Source organism: Gorilla gorilla, chromosome 9 (assembly GCF_029281585.2).
Source record: "Gorilla gorilla gorilla isolate KB3781 chromosome 9, NHGRI_mGorGor1-v2.1_pri, whole genome shotgun sequence".
Lineage (NCBI taxonomy): Eukaryota > Metazoa > Chordata > Mammalia > Primates > Hominidae > Gorilla > Gorilla gorilla.
Genome location: NC_073233.2, coordinates 114859242 through 114873236, shown reverse-complemented (window position 1 = coordinate 114873236; position 13995 = coordinate 114859242). Strand labels below are relative to the sequence as shown.

Below are 13995 nucleotides of genomic sequence, written 5' to 3'. Positions count from 1 at the left end.
CCCCAACCCAAGAGTCTATCAGATTTTTCTAAACATGTCAGACTTCTAGAGGTAGACTTCTTTTACATTCAAGCTGGGAATCCAGCTGCCGGTTGGCTACATTTTCATCCTAGGTAACTTTTGTAAACACAAAATTGTATAATAAGAAAATGTATACCTTTTGTGAGGGGATGCATATAGATGTTAGTGGTTTGTCTATAACAGCATGCAGGACAGTGATGGGTAGTGAAAAGGAGGCCAAAGATTCATTACCTTAATCTTAGAACAACTGCAGGGATGTCACAATACCCAAGTAAATCTTATGACTGGAGAAAATAAGGGATGGGATTAAAAGAGACATTACCCAAGAGTTGTTTAAAGTTTTCTGATTTTATATTTTCAAGGACTCTCCTTTCAGTAACATACATTTCTCTTAATGCATTGTGATTTCAAGGGGTGGGGTGATGAAGCCACACTAAAAGGGATGTATCAGAATCTCAGTGAAGGGCTGTTTAATATTTTGAGAAGTTGCTTCTTATCCAGTTTCTAAACACTTTCCTGACCCTCACGTCTTTCTTCTTTATGCTCCCTATTTTTAGAATCACTGAGTTAGAGGGAATAGGAGGTGTTCAAAGATAATGATTATATTGGGGTGCTAAAGGCAGTTGGACTGTGGCTTGTAAATGAGTGTGCACAATTTCCACGGAAAGAAACCCTGGGTCAAACAATTTGAAATGGTGACCACCAGGGGACACTGTTGGCCCAGCACAGCTTAGTTGCCCTTTGAAGGTTGCCCTAAGATGTTGGATAAGTAGTGAGTGAGAAGAACAGCAGGCAGTGTGCTGCCTGATGACATTATGGTGAGTGAAGTGTTTATAACTTAGAAGGTGATCATGTAACAGGGTTTAGATTTCCATGAATAGTAACTTTTTCTACAAAAGAGATACTAGGTCTGATTATTTTCTTCCTCTAAGTAATGATAGGTTGTTTTCAAGATTTAAAGCACAATCTTGTAAAGTTTAAATTTCTGAAGATTAACATTAACATTAACATTTAATGCCTGCCACCTGTCAACCAGATGCTGGCACAGAGGTAGCTGTTCTCCTTGAATAATGTCTTTTTAGAACTCTTGATATGTTGACTCTCTGAGGACAGCGTTAGTGGTCATATTCAATAAAAGCTTTGTTTTTAACAAGTCACTGAGCTGTGATTAATCTTGGCTTGTTTAGATTTTTATCTTTTTTTAAAGTTGTGTTTAAATTCTCTTCTGTAATCATATATGAGAATGAAAGAATTGGTCAGCTTACTGGACAGAAAAGCATGACATAAATTATTTTTTGGGAGGTTGTTGGGGGGTGGCACAGGAAAACAACATTTCAACCAAGATAAGAAAAATTCTGATGCCTGGGAACCTTTTTTTTTGGATGGCAGAAGGCAGTGTTCCAACTCCATGGTTTATATTTATCACCTTTGGGGAGTGTGATTAGAATATTTGTGGACTGAGATTGGCAAACATATATTTCTCTTACCTTCTTAACCTATTACAGGGTTGTATTAGAGTCTGGAAATGTGTTCGTTTATTCACTTATTTGTATATTATTTATACTTCATCATCAAAAAAGACTTGAAGTCATAGATCACAAGATATGATCATAGTAGCAATTTTTCTCCTTCCAAAATGAGCATTTCTACCTACTTAGTATAAACAACTCCTCTAGAAAGTTTGGTCATTTACTGGCTCTTCAGGTTGAAGTTTGCATTTAGAGGGTGGCATGGAATAAAAACGAGGACCTGAGGAGAGGGAGAAAGTGAGATGGAGAAGACCTGTTATGCCTCTGTCACTCATTTGTTCTCTCACTTCTTCCATGGGACTCCCCGGGAGCACATGTTGTGCCCTACAAGGTGTTTCATGCCTCTGGAGTAATGGGAAAGAACTGCTTCCAGATATCAAAATGTTTGATGTCTGTTTCCCTTTCGTTGGCTTAGAAACTGGTTGTTTCTATTTTCTGTCTCATCATTTACAAATTATGGATATTGATTATGGTCTGTTTCTTGCCATCTCTTCACCATATTTTGGTGCTTTGCCAATTGCTGTGATAATGCAGGCTGGGCCCTTGAAACTCTGGCCATGCAAAGAAAGATAGTAGACAGTGCCCGCCCTGCTGGAGGACTTTAGAGTTAAATTTATTGCTTTATTTGGTACATAATGTCTTTTGCATACCAAAATGATCTAATTTTAGTTGTCCAAAAAATAGAAAATCTTTTCTAGCCCTAATCTGCAAAGCCTATTTTTAGCTCAAATTAAATAGTAGAAATGTGTTTATGCTCTATGAGGCAACATTTAGTATTTTCTTGGAAATTGTAATGGCTGAATGGTATGATGAAGCATGTATTAAAGCATGTGTACCATGTTTTCTGCTGAAATATTGCTACTTGTTCTTATGGATTGGGTTTACATAGTGTTGTAGGCAGGGAGACAAAGTGAGTAGGAGAGTTAAGGGAGAAGGATGATAAATTGCATAGTCTCCTTTGTCATAATAAGTTAAATATAAATGAGGTTATGACTATTTCAGTTTTAACAAGTTCTAATACTATTAAGGGTGTTGTGGGTGTTTCAGTTGTTGTAGAGCTTTAAGGAGCTACCAGATGGGGGAGTTGGGGTGTAGGAAAAAGACTTCCCACAGTAGTTTAGAGAACAAATAGAAATGAGAGCTCTAGGTTAATTCATTTACTGAGGAGTTACAGCATATAAAGATTTGCAGGTTTAGGAAGCATCAGTTATTTGCTAAGTATTGCTCAAAGTATAGTTTTATACTGCCCTTGCTAAGTGCATTTCCTCTCAAAATAGGAAGTGCATAGTTCTGAAAAGATATTCATTAATGTTTTCTCTGTTTTAAAGGTCTCTCTCTGTCAGAGTGTTGCTTTATATTCTCTAAAAATGTAACACATTTAAGTCAGAATGGGAGCAATGTTTATTGTGGGATTATTTTATTGGGAGAGGGCTAGTAAGGAGGATAGAAGAAATGACCTTTGGGGCTTATTCCTCACAATATTTTCTTAGTATCAGGGATCCTGAAATACTGTGAAATCATTTATAAGATGCCACTGATTCCACAATCTTTAGCTGGTATGGAACTCTCTGTTTTTTTTTTTTTATAAGTAATGATTTTTTGCTTATATGTCAACTTGTATATACTTTTTTGTTTCACTGTGATTCGTAATGTGTATTTAGGAGCCTTTTAATTAGTCATAAAATTGTGAAGAATTAGCTTAAGTTAGGTTAAGACTAACTTGGGGATTTTCTGGGAATAACTCTAAATAATATAATTGTTTAGTAGATGAGAATATGTTTAACATATTTGTTATCTTGGAGAACTAGTTACTGTAGTAACAACTTACCATATTTATTGGTGAGTTAAGATTAATAGCAATAAATAACTTCTGCCATTATAGTTCTTGTTACTATAACTTGGTAACTGATCAATTTCCTCTTTCATTAAAAGTAAATATTTTCAGTATTTTACTAGAATGAATTGAAATTAAGGCGGTTGGAGGGGAAATAACTTAATAATGTTGCTATAATGTAGTGATTTAGAGCAAGACTGGAGCCAGACTACTTGGGTTGAAAATGCATCTCAGCTACTTACTAGCTGCACGAACTGGAATGATTTACTTCATCTTTCCTTACCTCATATTTCTCATTTGCAAAATGGAGATAATATAATTGCACACTTCCTAGAGTTGCCAAGACGATTAAATGAGTTAATTTATATCAAGTACATACTTAGAACAGCATGGTATATAACAAACAAATGGAACATGAATGTTTGCTTTTATTATTATTGAGTATTCCCCAAATAATGTTTGCATCAGATGCAGAAGGTTTGCTTACTTTTTTAGGTGAGAAAACTGATACTTTGCAAGGTTAACTAACTTGTTGATATCTTTGGTCAGAGTTAACAAGCCACAGAGGCAGAATTTAAATTCATTTCAGTCTGATTCCAAACCTCATGTTCTTCTCATTACTTTGTGCTGCCTTCCAGAGTTGTTGACTGTGTCATCACTCCTCTGATGCTAATTACACACCACCTTTCCAGTTCTCTGAATTCTTAGAATCGTCATGATGTCACATTTTGCTTAGTGCTTTGCTCTTTCAAATGTACTTGGGATACTTGCTTGTATGAGACAAACTTGTTGTCAGTATTGAGGAAAGTTCAGTTGCGTTGCAATTTGGATCATTTCAGTTTAGAAACTAGGATTGTTCTTTAGATTTTAGGTGTTGCAAATGCAAACTAAGGGTGATGGTGTTTCCCATCACAACACAAACGTGGTTTCATAGCTATGCTATAGTAAACACTGTGACAGTTTTTTTGCTCAGATTTCAAGCTGATCTTGCTACGTAGCTGGCCTCATATGTTAGACATCATTAGGCCAGCACAAAACCTGCAAAAAGGCTGTGTTTCTGATGTTGTTGATTTCTTTTAATGGAAAAGTTTAAGAATATCATCATATAATCTTATTAAACAATTCCTAAACAGAGACTTTAGGTAGTGGCTCTGTGTAAATTAGAGACAACTTCTGTATTCTGCTCTCTGCTTATATACTTTCCCTGAAATAGTTAGATATAGTAGATAGTCCTCAGAAAGAATGAGACCATTGTATATGGACACTGCTTCCTATATGTAAAGGATAAACACTATAATACAAACATATCCTTAAGTTATACAAGTCAGTTTTAGAAGTTACATGGATATTGAGTATGAAGCCTTTTCGCTGGCTTCTTTTGTTTAGAAGTGTGAATTTAAGACTAATCCATGTCTTTCGTAGAGAGCTCATTCCTTTCCCGCAACTCCCCTGAAAAGTATTCCATTTAACATGTACCACAGTTTGCTTATCCATTCATTGACTGAAGGATACCTTGATTCTTTCCATTTTTGGTTATTGGATATTGAGTGGAATGTGGCATAGTTTCCCTCTTCTCCTAGATATTTTTTCTCTTTTAGGAACATCTTCTTCTGAATCTTGTGACAGACTATTTCCCATTTGTCCTGCTAAATTTCTCCAGACATAGCTTTTCTTTTTTGCTGGAAGAACATGGCAGTCCTTTTTCTTAATTTTAAATTTTTGTTTCTGTGTCTCTAAAGCATTGTTTCGCTATCACTAGCAGCTTTCTGTCTAGCACCTCTTCTTTGTGTGAAGGGAGAACAACCCTTCAGATTCCTAAATTCTTCAGGTTGTCTTTTGTTCTCTTTTCTGAACTCTTCAGTAGGTTGGTGTTTATTTTTCGTTTCCCTTTAAGTTTTTTTTAAATGAAGTTTTAATGTAGTTTTAGGTTTATAAAAAAGCTGTGAAGATAGCACAGAAAGTTCTGATATATCCCACACCCATTTTCCCCATTTGACATCATATGTTAATATGGTACTTTGGTCCCAATTTATAAAACAATATTGATAGGTTATTATTAACAAAATTCCATGCTTTATTTCAATATCCTTAGTTTTTAACCTTTTCCTGTTCCAGGATTTCATTTCACATTACATTTAGTTGACTTATCTCCGTCGCTTGTCTTATCTATGACAATTTCTCAGACTTAGGTTGTTTTTGATGACCTTGACAGTTTTCAAGTGTACTGGTCAGATCTTTTGTTTGTTCCCTGTTTGCTTTGGTATGTGGCAATATGCCCATCATTGGCCTGACATATGCTCATATTGTGTGTGTCTGTGTGTTCGTAGTGTGTTTTGAGCACTTCCTTACTTCCCAGCACTATAAGATGTTCCAGACTCATCTTTCATACTTCCTGCCCCAGTTGTCTAGAATGAGCCATTTCTCTCAGGAGCCCTGATACCTTTTATTGGAGAATGGTATTGGAAACCATGACCTGGGCATTGGTTGTACTCATTGCTATTGGGGTGTTTTGCTTCTACGCCCTCTCAGCTGACAGAGCAAGAGAATATATGTGTGTAGACTAACTCATATATATATGCCCATCTATAAACATTTTTATATGTATTCATCATATGCTAAATATGAGTTAATACTGATGTCTCCAACTTTACTCCATTACCATATGGATCATTCTAACCTTTCCCTCTTGCTTGTCTATATCCTTATTTCTACCAAGGAGAAACCTGACTCCCTTTAGCCATCCATTTACTGAATTCTTCAATTCCAGTGTACGTTTATAGTTGTTTCAGAATTGTTAACAGAAACTCCCAGGGGAAACAATTTTATCAACTAAAATACAGTGCCTGTGGGCAGTTTGGGAGTATGTAGTTATGTATAAAGCTTTATAGTGTCCACTCATATCCAGGGTTACTTAGGTAAGCACCTTTCTACCCCACCACTTCCAGTAAGATTTTTTTCATATATTTGTAATACAGCTAGATTCTTTTATTATAGTCTTCCAACCTGTGATACTTTGACCTCCTAAACACACACACACACACACACACACATTTAAATTTGTATACAGTAAGTTTAGCTCTTCTGCTGTAAAGTTCTATGGGTATTGAAAAATGCATAATGTCATATATCTGCCATTATAACATCATACCAAATACTTGCACTCTTCTAAAAAAAATCCCCTGTGTTTCACTTGTTCAACCGCATGTCACCTCCAAATCCCTGGCAAGTACCAATCTGTTTGCCATGCTATAGTTTTGCCTTTACCAGAGTGTCATATAAATGTAATCATATAGTATATAGCCTTTTCACTGGCTCCTTTTGTTTAGAAATGTGAATTTAAGATTAATCCATGTCTTTGGCAGAGAGCTCATTCCTTTCCCCCCACCCCCCTGAAAAATATTCCATTTAACATGTACCACAGTTTGCTTATCCATTCATTAATTGAAGGATACCTTGGTTCCTTACATGTTTGGTTATTATGAATTAACTGCTATAAAACATTCACTTGCAAGTTTTTATGTAGACTACATTTTCAAATCAGTTAGGTAAATAATTAGGAGTGCAATTGTTGGACTATGTTTAACCTTGTAAGAAACTGTCAAAGTGTCTTACAAAGTGGCTGAGCCATTTGCCTTCCCAAAAGCAATGAATGAGACTTCCTATTGCTCTTCATGCTTTCCAGAAATTGGTATTTTCCATTTTTTAGATTTTAGCCATTTTAATACATGTGCTTTCCTCCTTGAAATTTTAATAAACAAAAGCAGCGCCTGTTATCTCTATAATTTCTGCATATACCAATTATAATTAAGAATTTTGTTTTCTGGTTTTGTCATTCTAAATACTTTTCCTGATATTATGACTGAATTTAGAAACTGCTTAAAAATTTATTAGTGATAGCAATGATTGCCCATGATACTACTGTAATAAGTAGACTCTTTCTCTTTTGCTTAGTAACAATAAGTTCCTGGAATGAAGTTATTCAGCATTTATTCACTGGGAAATGAAATATTTTAGGAATTTCAGTGTAACTTTGAGGTGATATAACCAACAGGGTCCCATTTGTTGAAGGTGTTGAAATATAAGATGTCCACAAATGGTCTTTGTTAATATCGTTATGCTCTCCTAACCCCCAGCTTGCCTGAGTTAAGATTCCTTTCAACACTATCAACAGCCAGTGAGTCAAACTCACTTAACTAAAGCTCCTTTACTCAATACATTCTCATAACAAAATTCTCAAATTTCTTAGAAACTCTTCTAGTTTTGTTTTCTCAAAGATAGTATTACTGCCATTTAAAATCTGCAAAACTCCTTAGTTGGATAAAACACAAGAGAACAAAACAAAAACACTTAGCTCTGACTTGGAGCAGAAGAAATGGAAGCACAGCTAGGTCAGGCTGCTTGCGTGGGGTCACACCATTAGCCTCTGGGGAGGGCAGTGTTTGAACTATGAGGCTGTGATGGTAGAGCCTGCTACATTACTTATTGACCCCTCAACTGCTTCTGTTACCAAACAGTAATTGTTATTATTGCTTTTTCTCTGAGTTAGAAGGAAGATTATTCTTCCCTTACTATGTGGGAAACATGATTGTGGGCCTGTAATCATTTCATATGTCAAACTCATAGCTTATTTTGTTGCCATCTCATGGAGCAGATTTATAGTGACTTGTCACATTTGCTTTTTGAAATACTGTTTTTTTTTTGTCTTTATTTCTTTGAATCTTTTAGCTCAAGTGAGCATACCACCTTCCTTTCTCCCCCCAACCCTTTTCTTTTGTGTTAGAAGACTTTTGTTAAGTAAATGAATTATTTCCCATGCATGAGGCTGATGTTTTTGTCCATTGTGTTATCTCTCTGCTTTCATTGTTCTTTGATGCATAACTCTGACTCAACTACAAATTTTAATAACATTCTGTTTAATTCTTCTGACAGTTAGTGAAAATTTAAGTAAGATTAGAGTTAAATTCAAACATCCTGGGTTCTATGCTAGATGAGTTGTCATTCTTACTAGTCTTGAGTTCGGTTCTTTCGTCAATTTTAAGTACTTTTGACAGCATTTCTATTGTAATTTATTTAAATTAATCTGATGAGTAGAGTTTTATGTGTCACAATAAAGATGTTACTTAAATTAAGACATTTTATATATGGTAAATTCCCCTTATGATCCCACTGTTAGTCCCATTTTTCAAAAGCAAAAATATTAGTCTCTTATTTTCTTTGAGTCTGCTCAGTTAAAGATTTCCATATGTTAAATTTTCCATCAGGGTAGCTATGGACTCTTATGTATCGTGGGTGATTTTTACAGGTGTTTTGGAGTGTTGTTTTCCCATTTCTGTTACTCATAGTAGTACCTAAAGTGACATCTTTTCAAATCTAATAAGTTTGAGACCAAACTTCCAATTCCTGGTCTGTTGTGGTTTTTTCCTATATTTCTACAAAGTCTGATCTTAACCTTGAGAAATGGTAAGTTTTCCAGTATGAAGAAAGAAGTTGTAGATTTTGGAAGTACTTTTCAGAATTTTCCACTGTGCTTTAAATGAATTTTATTTTAGCCTTTGTGGGCAGCTTAGACACTGTTATGCATCAATGTTATGGTCTAGGATCAGGTTGGGTAGAGAGATTGTTGGGTGGTAGGGAATGGTATGGGATGTGAGGACTGGGCTTCATTTCCCAGGTAGAAAAGGGCAGTTAGAAGAACCAGTGTAGGTCCCCACAGAAGACATGACTCATTGATGGAATGGAGGGAGAACCTCCAGTGTTGGTAACAGGCATGAAAGTAAACTGGTAGAGCATATATAGAAGTCAACTAAACAAGAAACGCATGTAATTTTCATAAGCAAGGATACTGAAGTAATTCCTGACTCCTACATAATGGTCAGGATTGAACATTGTCCAGAGCCAGATAAGTAAAAGAGGAAAAAAACCTCTGAAAATATCAATTTTAATTTTGATATTTATACATTTATGCTTTTATTCTTCCTAGGGAAATATGATTGCATTATTGATTTGAATCCTAATCCCAAAAGTGCTTATGTCTATGCTAGACTCTAGATCAGTGGACCTTACATTCCACAAGTGATTGTACAGTAGGATCATCGAGAGACATTAAGAAATAAAAGAGGCCTATAGACATGATACCCAGATATTTTGATTAATCATATCTAGGGCAGAGACCAGAACTTTGTATTTTAAAAATACGTTCTCTAGATAATTTTAGTATGCACCCATGACTTTTAACAATTTAACTCCAAGGCTAATCCTGCTCTTGGGCAAGGATGCTTAAGAAACTGTAGTCAATTCTTAGGACATTTGATACCAAGTCACCTCTGCTGTTAGTTGGTACTTTAAAATCCTGTGTTTCTTTCTGTCTTATTTCTGAAAGTGGGTTGTTGCCTTGTACTCCACCCAATTCTTTTGACTTATTCCTACTTCTCTTCAGGACTTTAGTTCTATTTCTGAATCCCACACAGGAACTGGTGCTCTGCTTTCATTCATTGCTTTTTGTCTTCCAGATACATGCTTAATGTCTCTTGCTAGATGCTCTGTATTTATCTTTTGCTAGATGTTCTGTATTTATCCCTCCCTCCCTCCCTTCCTGCTTCCCTCCCTCCTTGCTTCCTTCCCTCCCTTCCTCCCTCCTTTCCTCCCTTCATTCCTTCCTTCCTTCCTGCCTCCCTTTTGCCTTTTCTGTATCTCTTTGCCAAATCTCCTTCATGCTGATAACTGCTGGCTTAGATTACTGGCTTAGACTGCCATCATTTGCATCACCCAATTAGAATATCATTTTTTTTCTGATTTTCTCCTGTTTATGTATAAGTGGGCATACCTAGTTCTAGATAAATCCCTCCCTTTATTCATCCCATGTCATTAATTCCACAATGACATGCAATAGGGTTTTGTTCAAACTAATGTCAGAAATAGTGGGTCATGCATTGTTTTCATAAAATGCCTGGTTACTGCTAGATTTTTTTTACTTGAGAGCTTTAGATAACACTTTCCTGTCCACTATTACTATTGTTAGGATCAGAAATCCTATTAATTCCGAGAGGACAGTGTTACCCTAGGGAGAAAATTAAGTGGGCAATAGAATTTGTTGCTGCAATAGGAAAGGGAAGTTTATACTTGTCTGTGAGCTTTCATAAAGCAGAGTCATTTTAGGATCTTTGCGAAGAAGATATCAAGAAGGATTTCAGCCAGAGAACAAGCAGAACAGTGACAAATGATCCTGACTCTTGTGAGTTACTCCACTGAACGATTAGTGCCCAGGAAAACGTTGACTGAAAATACCCAATTGCCATAACTTTTCTACTTTTCATTCTCTTTCTTCTGGTTCTGTGTATTTCCCCACACAATTTTATGAGACTTAATTCACCTCTTCATTCACTTCTAGTACCTCAGACTGTTTTTCATTAACCTCTTTTTCTTTGTTTGTTTCTATAACCTTTCTATTTTCATTATTCTTATTCTCAATCTTACATTTTAATGAAAAGCAACAATTCAAATCTGCCAAACATAAGTTTACTTCTCTTAATTTGTCATTACATTTTTGCTTTAGTGCTATTTTTAAGCTTAATATTCCAGTTGACAAATTTAGTAGTCAAGCAACTCTAACTTACTGCAAATCTATACAACTTCTTTAATTCAGAGCTCTAAATGATCACTAGGGTTTCAGCTGGACTAGTATATTGTTATATTAACTGCAGGAAAAGATTGATTAATCCACAGAAGTCTGTATATAATATTGTAGAGGAAATATTTGCCCTATTAAAGGAATAGTTTTTAAGTACCTTGTTCCATCAATACAAATATTTATTGAATATTTTGTATTTTTGGGTACTGTTCCAGGTACTGGTGATCATCAGGGAGAAAACAGCAAGTGGGGAGCCAGGCAGTAAAAAACTACAGACAAGTAACAAATACGAAAACTTCAGAGTGATGCATGCTGTGAAGAAAAATAAGACAATGGGGCTGGGTGCGGTGGCTCATGCCTGTAATCCCAGCACTTTGGGAGGCCAAGGTGGGTGGATCACCTGAGGTCAGGAGTTCGAGTCCAGCCTGGCCAACATGGTGATAACCCCATCTCTACTAAAAATATAAAAACTAGCCAGGCCTGGTGGTGGGCACCTGTAATCCCAGCTACTCAGGAGGCTGAGGCAGGAGAATTGCTTGAACCCAGGAGGCAGAGGTTGTAGTGAGCCGACATGGTGCCACTGCACTCCAGCCTTGGCAACAGAGTGAGACTCTGTCTCAAAAAAACAAAAAAGAAAAGAAAAGAAAAATAAGCTAATGGAATGTAAAAGAGTGTGAAGGGCTTAAATAATATGTTAACGATAATATTCTTAAATCTATTTAAGCAACTCATAGGATTTCTATATGACTGTAGTATTTGTGCTGTTTCACTGATATTTCTGGATTTAGAGCTCCAGAAATGAACTTTTTTTTTTTTTAACCTTCACTTTAATATGGAGGAGGTTGAGGTTAATGAAAGTTCTGGTTTCTCCACTGATGTCTGAGTAGCATTTGCTACTCCGGATTTATTTAAGATGAATGAAAGGAGACAGTGAGGCTGTAGCATTGTATTTTGGGCTAGACAAAGTCCCGAGTGGTGTTCATCATTCCACCAGTGTCAGTGTGTTTTGAATACCTCCATGTGCCAGGCCTGTGCTGGCCATGAAGATTTGAGAGTGAGTAAGGCTGATGTCGTCTCTGCTGTCCTGGCTCTATCAGCACAGAAGCTAATGGGAAGGCCACATGGCAGGAGGTATAAAACTTCTCTACTCAGTGGACAGAATGCAAAGCTGCTTGAGTGTGACCACTAGAAGAGAGCCATCCCAAGAGAAGTGGAAGTAAAATCCACAAATCAAATGCATACTTAAGCTTTCTCTTGCTGTTGTTTTCTTTTTCTCCATATACACACACATACACATATATGCCTATATACATAAGTACATACATACACATACATGTATACATATGTATGTATACACATGTATAAATTATATATGCTTTACTATTTATAAGGATTTTTCATGTATACTATTTTGTGCCTTGCTAAAGTCTATAATTAGGTATTATTATTTCCATTTTACAGATGAAGGAATTAGACCCAGAGTGTAAGTACTTTACTCCAAATTGCTTAGCCAACAAATGCTTGCAGCTATATTTGAATATAGCTTTTTAAACTACAGGAAAGGAGTACCGCTCTTTTTACCATGTTGCATTTTTCTCTGTTTCCAAAAATAAGTGGTAATTGTGACACATCTTCCATTAAAAGAACCACCTCTGTTTCCTAAAAAAAAAAACCCCCCTGTGTGTATGTTTTAGTATATACTGCTACATGGTACTGTATGTTATTTTGGCCAACTCCCTGAATTAAAAAATATATTTTTTTCTTTTTTTGAGATGGAGTCTTGCTCTGTCGCCCAGGCTAGAGTGCAGTGGCGCGATCTCGGCTCACTGCAAGCTCTGCCTCCCGGGTTCATGCCATTCTCCTACCTCAGCCTCCCGAGTAGCTGGGACTACAGGTGCCCGCCACCACGCCCGGCTAATTTTTTCGTATTTTTAGTAGAGATGGGGTTTCACCGCGTTAGCCAGGGTGGTCTTGATCTCCTGACCTCGTGATCCGCCCGCCTTGGCCTCCCAAAGTGCTGGGATTACAGGCATGAGGACCTCACCTGGCCAAAAATATTTTATAAATACCTTTTGCCAATGATTATTCTGTGTCTGTGCTGCCAAAGTGAGCACTGACAATATTTATTCTGGGTATGAAAGTATTTTTCTGACTCCAAATGAGAGATAGAAAAACAGATCTAGAGAGCAAGGGTTTTGAGCTGATAAAAATAGGAGGAACCCAGCTTATACTTCTATTAATGCACACTTCATGATGTGCTTCCTAATTGTTTACATGTCTTTCTCTTTGACTTGAATGTAGGTACCTAGTGGTCAGGTACCTACATTTAACTCTTTGGGGCCTATTTAACTCTTTGTAACCACAGCAGGAAGGCCAGAGGCCCTGGAGGGGTAGCTATCCAAGGGTTATTGTTTGAAAGACAAATAAAGACTGAGGAGTATTCTTGAAGAAAGGAAACTAAAGACACAAGAAAAACAAATGCAAAGCATGATCCTGTACTGGATCTCGGACTAGGAAATAATACAACTATAAGGTATATCATTGGGACAATGAGCAAAATTTGAATATAGATTGTGGGTTAGAAGATAGTATTGTGTCAAAGTGTACATTTTTATACAAGGAAGTATTAGGGATGAAGGGGCATAATGTCTGCTACCTACTCTCAAATGGTGTGTGTGTGTGTGTGTGTGTGTGTGTGTGTGTATGTGTGTATGTGTGTGCATAGTGAAAGAAGGGGGAGTGAGAGAGAATAAGAAAGCAAATGGCACAAATTGTTCACAAATGGTGAAACGAGATGAATATGAGAATTTTTATACTACTCTTGCAACTTTTCTCTAAGTTTAAACTTATATCAAAATAAACATTCCCAAAAATGATTGAATAAAGTTAAAATAGATTATAAGTCCAAAGGAACTTTGTTTTTATTGGGTTGTATCCCCAATTAAAAACAAACGGACATCACCACAAAACTAACTAAAATAACA

At 36.4% G+C, this 13995-nt stretch overlaps 1 protein-coding gene across 1 annotated transcript in view; it reads left to right on the top strand.

The window, feature by feature from the left end:
* GUCY1A2 (guanylate cyclase 1 soluble subunit alpha 2) overlaps positions 1-13995 on the top strand; it is a 350970-nt gene that overhangs the window by 40160 nt on the left and 296815 nt on the right. The gene's annotated exons all lie outside the window — the stretch shown is intronic.